The sequence below is a fragment of the Halichoerus grypus genome, chromosome 13 (assembly GCF_964656455.1).
Source record: "Halichoerus grypus chromosome 13, mHalGry1.hap1.1, whole genome shotgun sequence".
Lineage (NCBI taxonomy): Eukaryota > Metazoa > Chordata > Mammalia > Carnivora > Phocidae > Halichoerus > Halichoerus grypus.
Window position 1 is genome coordinate 12,936,285 of NC_135724.1, and position 12,522 is coordinate 12,948,806.

The following is a 12,522-nucleotide window of genomic DNA, read 5'->3' on the forward strand; positions in this document are numbered from 1 at the left end:
CTGGGTGATGGGCATTAAGGAGGGCACCTGATGTAATGAGCACTGGGTGTTATATGCAAATGATGAATCACTGAATTCTACCTCTGAAAATAATTATACACTATATGTTAATTAAATTGAATTGAAATAAAAAAAATAAAGAGTGCTTGGATTATTCTCAACTTTAGTCTTGGGTAAAGGGTGTGAAAATTTGTCATCGTTGCCAGGAAACAAATCTTAGAAGGGCATCTTAGCTCTTCCTTCTCACCTGCAAGTCTGCCGAAGGAAGCAGCTCAGTGATGAACCTTCTAAGGGCACGGGTAATGTATGTGCCAGTCTCAACACTTAAAATTTGCCTTGTTTTTTAATATTCTGATTACAGCTCTTTAAGCAACTCAAAACAGTAGTTAATTAATTTTACTTTCTCATTGTCACTGAGAGATACACCAATTGGGTAAGATTTGGAAAGAATCAGCACTTGGTTATGGAGTCAATCCTGGATGCCCTTGAAATGAAGATGTTGGTTTTTTTAAAATGGTATGAAATCTCTGAGTTGGCAGTAATGCTCTATGTTTGAACATTCCTATCAGTATACGTCTTCTAATTCCTTTCTCTGTGACCCTAGATCCCCTGTTCTATGGTCCAACTACCTCCACAAGCCCTCCACTTTTTCCTAAGGCATTTCCTCTACCAGGCACTTTCACGGGGAGGCCTGGCTTTCCCCTGAGGACCACACATTCCACAGTCTTTCCTGGGACAACCACACATATCTTGGGATCAGGAAGCAAGGTCCCCATGCCTAGTGTCATACTCTAGCTCCTTCCAAAGCCTTTCTTCCTTCAATCAGCTTCAGTGTTCCCTTTAGAGACTTACCCCTTCTTTCCCCAACCATATCTCCCCCCACCCACAACTGTGCACATGCAAGTTATTCCTGTCTGCTCTAACCCCACCGCTCCTCTGTATATCTTCACAGTCCATGCTGGCAGCATCTCCCACTTTCCTGACCCTCCCCTTCCCTCTCCTCTGTGATCCACATACATGGTCACACTTTGGGTGTCGTCACCACCAGGAACTGCTCCTACTGGAAATTACTGGACCCCAAAATTCCCCCCTCTGGTTATAGATTCTCATTCTTGTTCTTCCTAAACCTAATCTTCAATGTCATCACAGCCTCCAATCATTGGACCCCTCCCTAACCTTCTATCTCATCAGCCCCTTCCTCCTAGTATCAAAACAGTCCTAAAGGTAGAAAAGAACACTGATAATTAGAAACCATAAAAGTGGTTCCAACGCTTCTGAGTGAGGACATGAAAATAATTAAGCCCTGAGCCAGAGCACTCGGGGTTCCCCCCCATCCCAAGTTTTGGCACAACATCTGCACATCTGTGACTGATACTAACATGTGACACTTTTCTTCCCCAAGCCTATAATGTCATGGTTGCTGCTGGGTCCCAACCAGATTCCCTCTGCTAGCCGGTACTTCTGTCACCCGGCTGCTGTTTTGGCTGACAATTCAAATGGGAGCCATGCAGCACGCCACTCCCGGCCCGGGCACACCTCAGTTGTGACTCACTGGCATAATGATATAAAAGGACAGGACAGCCCCCTTGCATCAAAACAGGACTGATTTTGTACTGTAATTTGTCCTCCAGAGCTTCAGCCATATGATCAGAGTGAATCCAATCTCTAGCTGCGACCGCATGATTGATGAACAGGTTTCCCTTCCCTGTCCTGCTTCTCTCAAGGAAACCCTCTCCTCTCCTCCTCACCCAGAAAACTCCCTGAACAAGAACCCCTGTCTGCAGCAGCTGACCAAGACCATGTGTCTTCATATCTAGCCCAAGCAAGCTCTCTCACTGTTTGTGCTTTCTAAACATTCCTTGGCAATTCTTGCACATACTCTCCTTTAGATGAGCTTTTCCACCAGTTTACCAAGGTCTATGGAAATTTCCCCAGGGATTTAGATTGGAACCTTTAGAATTGATACATTCATGTGGGAGAAATCGTCATCTTCACATACTGAGCCAAGACTATGTTCATCTTACATGTCCCTCAGTAGAGTTTATAGATAGAAAGGAATAGACAAATAAAGAGATGGAAAACCAGTTTTGTCTTTGCAAGCAAAAATGAAACAAGTATGCCCACTATCCCTGCTCCCATTCAAAATTGAACCAGGACTGGAGGGAAAGAATAGGAAAAAAATGGAGAATTCAACAAAGGTGACAAGGCGATTAAATGATTAATTAATTAAGTTTCAAGACTCGAACCAAAATAAAATTATCATACACAGAGGAATTGACACATACATTATAAGAATTTAAAAGTGAGTTTAGCAAAATTGTTAACAGAAATGTGCATTCATGGGCACCAAGAGATACATATGATGGTAGAACATAAACATAAATTATGGTGTATTCACACAATAAAATGCTACACAGCCATGACAAGGAAAGAACTCAAGCTATGGATGAGCGTCAAAAACAACATCGAAGAAAAGCAGCCAAATGCAAAAGAGTATAGACTGTATGATTCTATTTATATGAAGTTTCAAAGCAGACAAAACTAAACTATAGCACTGCAAGTCAGCATACTGGTTATATTTTGAAGAGGATTAAGAAAGTAAAAATTGTAAAGTGATGCAAAGTGGGGGGCTTTGGGGTAAAGATAATGTTATATTTTTTTTTACCTGGATGGTGGTTGCATGGATGTTCACTGTTTGACAAATCATTGAACTCTATGTTTATATTTTTAGTATTTCCGTATTTGTGTTATTCATCACACAGACGCTCATGTATTTTAGACTTATTCATAAATATTTTATACCTTTGATATTCTTGTGAATAGAGTCTTTGGTTTTTCCATTCATTCATTTATTCAACAAGTATTATTTGACCACTTTCTCTGTGTCAGATACCGGTTTAAGAACCGAGAAACAGCAATGAATAAGATGTAAAAGTTCCCTTCTCTCATCAGATTGACATTCTGCTGTCAGAATGCGTACTATAAATAAACAAATGAACAACAAGAAAATCTCAAATAGAATTAAATGCGATGAATTAACTGAAATATCGAACTTGCAAATAGCTATACTGGTGTATAAGAAGGCTTTTTTTTTTTTTTTAATTTTGGCTAACTAGCTAACTAACCATCTTGAAGAACTTTCTTATTTGGTAAACTGTCAGCTAACTCATTTGGATTTTTTAGAAAGATGATCATAAAATCTCTGCATTATGAGTTAGTCTCTCTTTACCAATATTTACTCTTCTGGTGGAACTGTTCCACCAGTTTAATGGAAGTCACTTCATTTCAAGTATCTGTGCACATAATTCAGATCAACAAGCATAGCAAGAAGGCACCATTTGTTTCATAAGCTGCGCTTTACTACATACCAAAAGGAGAGGGTACTCTTGAACCAAGAAACATTGCCTTCCTAAAGTCATGTCATTTTTAGTCCTTTTTAGTCCAAAAATTCTGGTCTGTGATTCAACAGTCTTACACAATTCACAGCACTTACCATAGCACATACCCCCCCCAATGTCTATCACCCAGCCACCCCATCCCTCCCACCCCCCACCATTCCAGTAACCCTCAGTTTGTTTCCTGAGATTAAGAATTCCTCATATCAGTGAGGTCATATGATATATGTCTTTCTCTGATTGACTTATTTCGCTCAGCATAATACCCTCCAGTTCCATCCACGTCGTTGCAAATGGCAAGATTTCATTCCTTTTGATGGCTCCATAATATTCCATTGTATATACCACATCTTCTTTATCCATTCATCTGTCGGTGGACATCTTGGCTCTTTCCATAGTTTGGCTATTGTGGACATTGCTGCTATAAACATCGGGGTGCACGTACCCCTTCGGATCCCTACATTTTTATCTTTGGGGTTAATACCCAGTAGTGCAATTGCTGGATCGTATGGTAGCTCTATTTTAAACTTTCTGAGGAACCTCCATACTGTTCTGCAGAGTGACTGCACCAGCTTGCATTCCCACCAACAGTGTAGGAGGGTTCCTTTTTCTCTGCATCCCTGCCAACATCTGTCATTTCCTGACTTGTTAATTTTAGCCATTCTGACTGGTGTGAGGTGGTATCTCATTGAGGTTTTGATTTGGATTTCCCTGATGCCGAGCAATGCTGAGCACTTTTTCATGTGTCTGTTGGCCATTTGGATGTCTTCTTTGGAAAAATGGCTGTTCATGTCTTCTGCCCATTTCTTGATTGGATCATTTGTTCTGTGGGTGTTGAGTTTAAGAAGTTCTTTATAGATTTTGGATACTAGCCCTTTATCTGATATGTCATTTGCAAATATCTTCTCCCATTCTGTCAGTTGTCTTTTGGTTTTGTTGACTGTTTCTTTTGCTGTGCAAAAGCTTTTTATCTTGATGAAGTCCCAATAGTTCATTTTTACCCTTGCTTCCCTTGCCTTTGGCGATGTTTCTAGGAAGAAGTTGCTGCGGCTGAGGTCGAAGAGGTTGCTGCCTGTGTTCTCCTTTAGGATGTTGATGGACTCCTGTCTCACATTGAGGTCTTTCAACCATTTTGAGTCTATTTTTGTGTGTGGTGTAAGGAAATGGTCCAGTTTCATTCTTCTGCATGTGGCTGTCCAATTTTCCCAACACCATTTGTTGAAGAGACTGTCTTTTTTCCATTGGACATTCTTTCCTGCTTTGTCGAATATTAGTTGACCATAAAGTTGAGGGTCCATTTCTGGGCTCTCTATTCTGTTCCATTGATCTATGTGTCTGTTTTTGTGTGAGTACCATACTCTCTTGATGATTACAGCTTTGTAATAGAGCTTAAGTCCGGAATTGTGATGCCGCCAGCTTTGCTTTTCCTTTTCAACATTCCTCTGGCTATGCGGGGTCTTTTCTGGTTCCATACAAATTTTAGGATTATTTGTTCCATTTCTTTGAAAAAAATGGATGGTATTTTGATAGGAATTGCATTGAATGTGTAGATTGCTCTAGGTAGCATTGACATCTTCACAATATTTTTTCTTCCAATCCATGAGCATGGAACGTTTTTCCATTTCTTTGTGTCTTCCTCAAATTCTTTCATGAGTATTTTATAGTTTTCTGAGTACAGATTCTTTGCCTCTTTGGTTAGATTTATTCCTAGGTATCTTATGGTTTTGGGTGCAATTGTAAATGGGATGGACTCCTTAATTTCTCTTTCTTCTGTCTTGTTGTTGGTGTATAGGAATGCCACTGATTCCTGTGCATTGATTTTATATCCTGCCACTTTACTGAATTCCTGGATGACTTCTAGCAGTTTTGGGGTCGAGTCTTTTGGGTTTTCCACGTAAAGTATCATATCATCTGCAAAGAGTGGCAGTTTGACTTCTTTGCCGATTCGGATGCCTTTTATTTCTTTTTGTTGTCTGATTGCTGTGGCTAGGACTTCTAATACAATGTTGAATAGCAGTGGTGATAGGGGACATCCCTGCCGTGTTCCTGACCTTAGGGGGAAACTCAGTTTTTCCCCATTGAGAATGATATTCGCTGTGGGTTTTTCCTAGATGGCTTTTATGATACTGAGGTACGTACCCTCTATCCCTATACTCTGAAGAGTTTTGATCAAGAAAGAATGCTGTACTTTGTCAAATGCTTTTTCTGCATCTATTGAGAGGATCATATTGTTCTTGTTCTTTCTTTTATTAATGTATTGTATCCCATTGATTGATTTGTGGATGTTGAACCAACCTTGCAGCCCAGGGATAAATCCCACTTGGTCGTGGTGAATAATCCTTTTAATGTACTGTTGGATCCTATTGGCTAGTATTTTGGTGAGAATTTTTGCATCCGTGTTCATCAAGGATATTGGTCTGTAATTCTCCTTTTTGATGGGGTCTTTGTCTGGTTTTGGGATCAAGGTAATGGTGGCCTCATAAAACGAGTTTGTAAGTTTTCCTTCCATTTCTATTTTTTGGAACAGTTTCAGAAGAATAGGTATTAATTCTTCTTTAAATGTTTGGTAGAATTCCCTTGGGAAGCCATCTGGCCCTGGGCTTTTGTTTGTTGGGAGATTTTTGATGACTGCTTCAATTTCCTTAGTGGTTATAGGTCTGTTCAGGTTTTCTATTTCTTCCTGGTTCAGTTTTGGTAGTTGATACATCTCTAGGAATGCATCCATTTTTTTCCAGATTATCTATCTATCCTGGTTGACCCATTCTTTCTTTAATAGGATGCTCTTTAGCCTCCATGTACTTGAGTTCTTTCCAACTTTCCTCTTGTGATTGAGTTCTAGTTTCAAAGCATTGTGGTCTGAAAATATGCAGGGAATGATCCCAATCTTTTGGTACCGGTTGAGACCTGATTTGTGACCTAGGATGTGATCTATTCTGGAGACTGTTCCATGGGCACTAGAGAAGAATGTGTATTCTGTTGCTTTGGGATGGAATGTTCTGAATATATCTGTGAAGTCCATTTGGTCCAGTGTGTCATTTAAAGTCTTTATTTCCTTGTTGATCTTTTGCTTAGATGATCTGTCCATTTCAGTGAGGGGGGTGTTAAAGTCCCCCACTATTATTGTATTGTTGTCAATGTGTTTCTTTGCTTTTGTTATTAATTGGCTTATATAAGTGGCTGCTCCCATGTTAAGGGCATAGATATTTACAATTGTTAGATCTTCTTGTTGGATAGACCCTTTTAGTAGGATATAGTGTCCTTCCTCATCTCTTATTACAGTCTTTGGTTTAAAATCTAGTTTGTCTGATATAAGGATTGCCACCCCAGCTTTCTTTTGATGTCCATTAGCATGGTAAATGGTTTTCCACCCCCTCACTTTCAATCTGGGGGTGTCCTTGGGTCTAAAATGAGTCTCTTGCAGACAGCATATTGATGGGTCTTGTTTTTTTATCCAATCTGATACCCTGTGTCTTTTGATTGGGGCATTTAGCCCATTTACATTCAGGGTAACTATTGAAAGATATGAATTTAGTGCCATTGTATTGCCTGTAAGGTGACTGTTACTGTATATTGTCTGTGTTCCTTTCTGGTCTATGTTACTTTTAGGCTCTCTCTTTGCTTAGAGGACCCCTTTCAGTATTTCTTGTAGGGCTGGTTTTGTGTTTGCAAATTCCTTTAGTTTTTGTTTGTCCTGGAAGCTTTTTATCTCTCCTTCTATTTTCAATGACAGCCTAGCTGGATATAGTATTCTTGGTTGCATATTTTTCTCATTTAATGCTCTGAATATATCATGCTAGTCCTTTCTGGCCTGCCAGGTCTCTGTGGATAGGTCTGTTGTCAATCTAATGTTTCTACCATTGTAGGTTACAGATCTCTTCTCCCGAGCTGCTTTCAGGATTTTCTCTTTGTCTCTGAGACTCATAAGTTTTACTATTAGATGTCGGGGTGTTGACCTATTTTTATTGATTTTGAGAGGGGTTCTCTGTGCCTCCTGGATTTTGATGCCTCTTTCCTTCCCCAAATTAGGGAAGGTCTCTGCTATAATTTGCTCCAATATACCTTCTGCCCCTCTCTCTCTTTTTTCTTCTTCTGGGATCCCAATTATTCTAATGTTGTTTCGTCTTATGGTATTGCTTATCTCTCGAATTCTGCCCTCGTGATCCAGTAGTTGTTTATCTCTCTTTTTCTCAGCTTCTTTATTTTTCATCATTTGGTCTTCTATATGACCAATTCTCTCTTCTGCCTCATTTATCCTAGCAGTTAGAGTGTCCATTTTTTATTGCACCTCATTAATAGCCTTTTTGATTTCGACTTGGTTAGATTTTAGTTCTTTTATTTCTCCAGAAAGGGTTTCTCTAATAACTTGCATGCTTTTTTCAAGCCCAGCTAGTATCTTTAAAGTGATGATTCTGAACTCTAGATCCAACATCGTACTAATGTCCGTATTGATTAGGTCCCTGGCAGTTGGTACTGCCTCTTGTTCTTTTTGTTGAGGTGATTTTTTCCGTCTTGTCATTTTGTCCAGAGGAGAACAGATGAATAAGTGAACGAAATGCTAACAGGGTAACAACGTCCCCAGAAAATATACACTAAACAAACCAGAAAAGACCTGAAACTGGGGGAAAAGAAAGTGAAAGAAAAAAGAAAAAGATAAAAACAAACAAACAAAAACAAAACAAACAGAATATGATCAAATATGATCAGGCTGGTGCATAGATCAGTGCCACACACTAGATTTTGGGCGTATTTTGGTCTGTTAGAAGAAAGTGCCTCCCAAAATTTTAAAGAAAGAAAAACTTATATATGTGCAAAAATAAGGGTTAATACGATGAAGGGATGGAATATGACTGTAAAGATGAAAATTATAAAAGATTTTATAAAAGGAATTGATAAGAAGTTGGTTGAAAAAAGAAAGAAGAGGATTTAAAAAAAAAGAAAAGAAAAGAAAAAAGGGGAGAGAATGTGATCAAGCAGGAGACTAGAAAAAAGCCATACACTAGAGATTTAGGGTATATTTTGATCTGTTAGAAGAAACTGTATCTCAAAATTTTAAAGAGAGAACAACATATATATATATATATATATATATACACCAAAAATAAGGGTAACTACTATGAAGCGATAGAATATGACTCTAAAAATGAAAAATAAAAAAGATTTTCTAAAAAGGGATTGATAAGATTTTGGTTGAAAAAGGGAAAAAGAAAAATTCAAAAAAAAAAAGACAGTTAAAAAAAACTTTGAAAGACTAAAGAATCATGGGAAAAAAGCCATGGATTCTATGTGCAGTATTCCCCTAGCGCTGGAGTTCTGCCGTTCTCATCGACTGGTGAACCTGGTCTTGGCTGGCTGTTCTCGCTGATCTTCTGGGGGAGGGGCCTGTTGCCGTGGTTCCCAAATGTCTCTGCCGGAGGCAGAATTGCCCCGCCCTTGCCGGTCCGGGCTAAGTAACCTGCTCGGGTTTGCTCTCCGGAGCTTTTGTTCCCTGCAAGCTTTCCATCCAGCTTTGGAGGCCGAGAGTGAAAATGGCGGCCTCCCAGTCTCCGCCCCGGAGGAGCCGAGAACTTGGGCCCCGCTCCTCAGTGCGCCCCCAGAGAAAAGCAATCACTCCCGTCTCCCCGGTCTCCGGCCGCACTCTGTGCTCACCCGGCCTGTGACCGCGCCTTTCTATCTGGCACCTGACCCCGGGTGGAGTCTCCAAACCCAGCAGATCCCTGCGGTGCGCTCCCATGCGGCTCCTCCCGCGGGAGGAAGGGGAGTCTCCCCGGATCTGCCGCTTGTTGGGTCCCTGCTGGAGGAGCAGTGGCCCGACTGTGCCGCGGATCACGGTTTATGGCAACCCCGAGCTGAGACCCCGCGCCTCGGCTCCGTCTCTGCAGCCGGCTTCCCCGCTCTGATACCTGGGAGCTCTGCCGCACTCAGGCACCCCCGGTCTTTCTGTGACCCCAAGGGTCCTGAGACCACACTGTCCCACGAGGGTTCCACCCCCCGCTTAGCCACCGGAGCGACATCCCTCAGCGGAGCTGACTTCTAAAAGTTCCGATTTTGTGCTCCGTGGCTCTATCACTTGCCAGAAGCGGCCGACGGAGGCCCCTCCCCCGCCGTCTATCCTCCCGAATATCACCTCGGATTCACTTCTCCGCATGTCCTACCTTCCAGAAAGTGGCCGCTTTTCTGTTCGGAGAGTTGCTGCTATTCTTTTCTTTGATCTCCTGTTGAGTTTGTAGGTGTTCAGAAAGGTTTGATCCCTATCCAGCTGAATTCCTGGGACCAGACGAAATCCAGGTCTCTTATCCCTCCGCCATCTTGCTCCTCCCCCCCAGATTTCTTTTATTTTAAATTTTGTCATAATAAACCTGCTTTGTGAGTTAAAACTAAAAAAATAAAATAAAATAAAAAGTTAAAAAAATGAGCCAAAAAAAAAATATTGCCGTGTCTTCTTGCAGGGCCAAAGAGAAACCTAAACTCAATCTGATTCTCATTCCATTTTATGAATTCTATTTCTTTTGTCTCACAAAGCTTTTAGATACTCCCCTCTTTCCCTGATCTTCAATAATTTGGCCAGAGTGTGGAAGGGTAGGCTCTCAATGGGCCCTTTCAATCGGCATGAATTTTTTTCGATTCTATGTATTTTTCTTTTCTTATACCTTTGAGTACTTCCTCCCCTCAGCTCTCTCTGTTCCTGAAAAGCTCACTGATGAATGTTGGAGCTTCTTTAACTACGGCATGGCTCTTAACATTTTTAAGCACTTTCTATCTCTTTTTCTGTCTCTTCTATGTTTTGTAGAATTTTGAGTTTCAGTCTTCCAGCTGACTCTTTGGCTGTGTTCATTTTGCTATTCAGTCGACTTACTGACCTTTTGTAATAATTAAGCTTATTTCCAGAAGCTCTAAATGAATATCTTAACTTCCTATTCTTATTTATATGTCTTAATGTAGTTTATCTAATCTATTAACTCTGTTAAGGTTGATTTCTTTCTTTCATGTGGTTATTTCCTTCAGACATTTGGTAATCTATGTCATACACTTGTCTCTGTCTTTGAGATTCCCTATTAGACTGTTTATGAATGCTGTTTTGCAATTTCCCCTGCCTGCTTTAGCAATTTAGGAGTGGAAGGCTCTGTATGTGCTTCCTGGCAAGGATGCTAGCAGCTTACACCCCTTGAGTGGGAATTTGTCCTCCTCTGTGACTGTAGCAGTCACCTGGCGGCATGGCTATGCCTCTGTGACTCAAGTGAACTCACTTACAGCCAGGGCGCAAAGAACTCTGTCCCTCACTGCCGGGCACAGGGCCAGGACAGGAAGATGCACCCCTGCCAGGTGGCTCCTACTGAAGAACTTGAACCCTCCACCACCATGATTGCCCACCCCATACTCCTTTTGCCCCCTGAATTCTCCACCTCAAAGCTCAAAGCACACTGGAACCCAAAACTTAATCTCGAGTGAGTCCTTGGCCCTCAAAGGGCATGCTTGCAAAATAAAGAAATGGAAGTAAATGGCCTATAGGTTCTCATTTCTACTTGGGAGGATATATAGGGTAGTGATCAGAAATCCACTGTATGATATCCAGCCAGACTGCCGGGTTCAAACTCCTAGATCAATCGTCTGCAACCTGGGTGACTTTGTGCCTCAGTTTCCTCATCTGTTAACTATAGGTACTAATAATAACCTACCTCTGAGGAAGACTGAGAGGATTAAATGGGCTAGCACATATAAAAGTCTTTGATCAATACCAGTACATGTAAGTACTCAACAAATATCCAGAACTATTACTGTTCCAATTCAGAGATTTCGTGACTGTAGTCTTATTCTGGATATTGAAACTTATCCCATGCCTGGACTCAATGTTTAAAAAAAAAAAAAAGTAGTGCCAAAGGAAAAAGTCACAGCTGCCAACAATTTGGGGACATAATTAGAATTTAATATTAAGAATTTCTCTTCTTCCTGCGGCTGTCTGTTGAAATCATATTTTTACTGGATGTATTTCTTTACTTTTGGAGCTTTTGACTGCATTGGATTCTACTCAAAGCAACATGAATCCAGTTTCAATTCCTCTGATGTTTATAGCATGGTGCCGGGTGCTGGGGATTAAACACACCATTCTCACCTGTGCAGAAATACAGCTAGGAAGGATTTTCTGTCGCATTTACAACTTGACTGAGCAGGAAATTCTTTAATCATATATTTTCCCTTCAAACCTGTAGACTAGGTTTCCCTGTCTTCAGAAATTTAACACAACATGAATGTCTGAGGACCCTCTGATTATTTATCCTTTTTAAGTGAACTATGTTCTTTTTTGCCCAAATGTTAATAGAATTATTTTCTCAGCCTTTTATTTTTACAGTTTTTTAGCAAGTCTATTTTTGCTTACTTTTCTTGGAAATCAATCCATGTAATCAGGTGACTATCCAAGTTAAGAAAGTTTTCTTTAATTGTGTCTTGATTCTTAATTTCATGCCAATTAATATGTTTGCTTTCTCAGAAACACCATAATTCTTGGGTTTACTTTCTGTTCTCTATAGCTATGAATTTCCCTTTTATTATTTCCTATATATTCTAAGACAAACTCTGAAATACACCCTATTCATCACTAATTAAATTTTCCAGTGCATCAGTTTTGCTTCTTTACTTCCTCTAAAATCTATTTGAATTCTGCTACTGTATTTTTAGGTCCCTGGCAGTCTTTTTATATTTCATCCAATTTTTTCACACCTTGTCACAATTTATCTACCATTTATCTTCATAGACTTCTGCTTCAATTCCACAGATGCCCTGCCTTCTTCAAACCTATCAATCATACCAAAAAGGTTTCTAAAGTTCTCTTCTGGTTCTTGCCACAAATCATTTTCTGAAGCCTCATTTTTTTGTCTATAGCATGATGTACTCATTCCTTATTGGGCACTAATTTTTTTAAAGCTCTATATTTTTCCCCATTTACATAACCTTGGACCTGGAATGATCTATTCAGAACCTATATGTGTCAACAAAAGGTGTGTGGGTTTCTACCAGCTCCACTGTTGTGCATTTGATTGCTTCTCAAATCCTTTAACCCTTCTATAGCTAAAACATTGTTTGATGCACATGATGGATAACATTATTTAGAAGGGAAACAATGTATGAGAATATG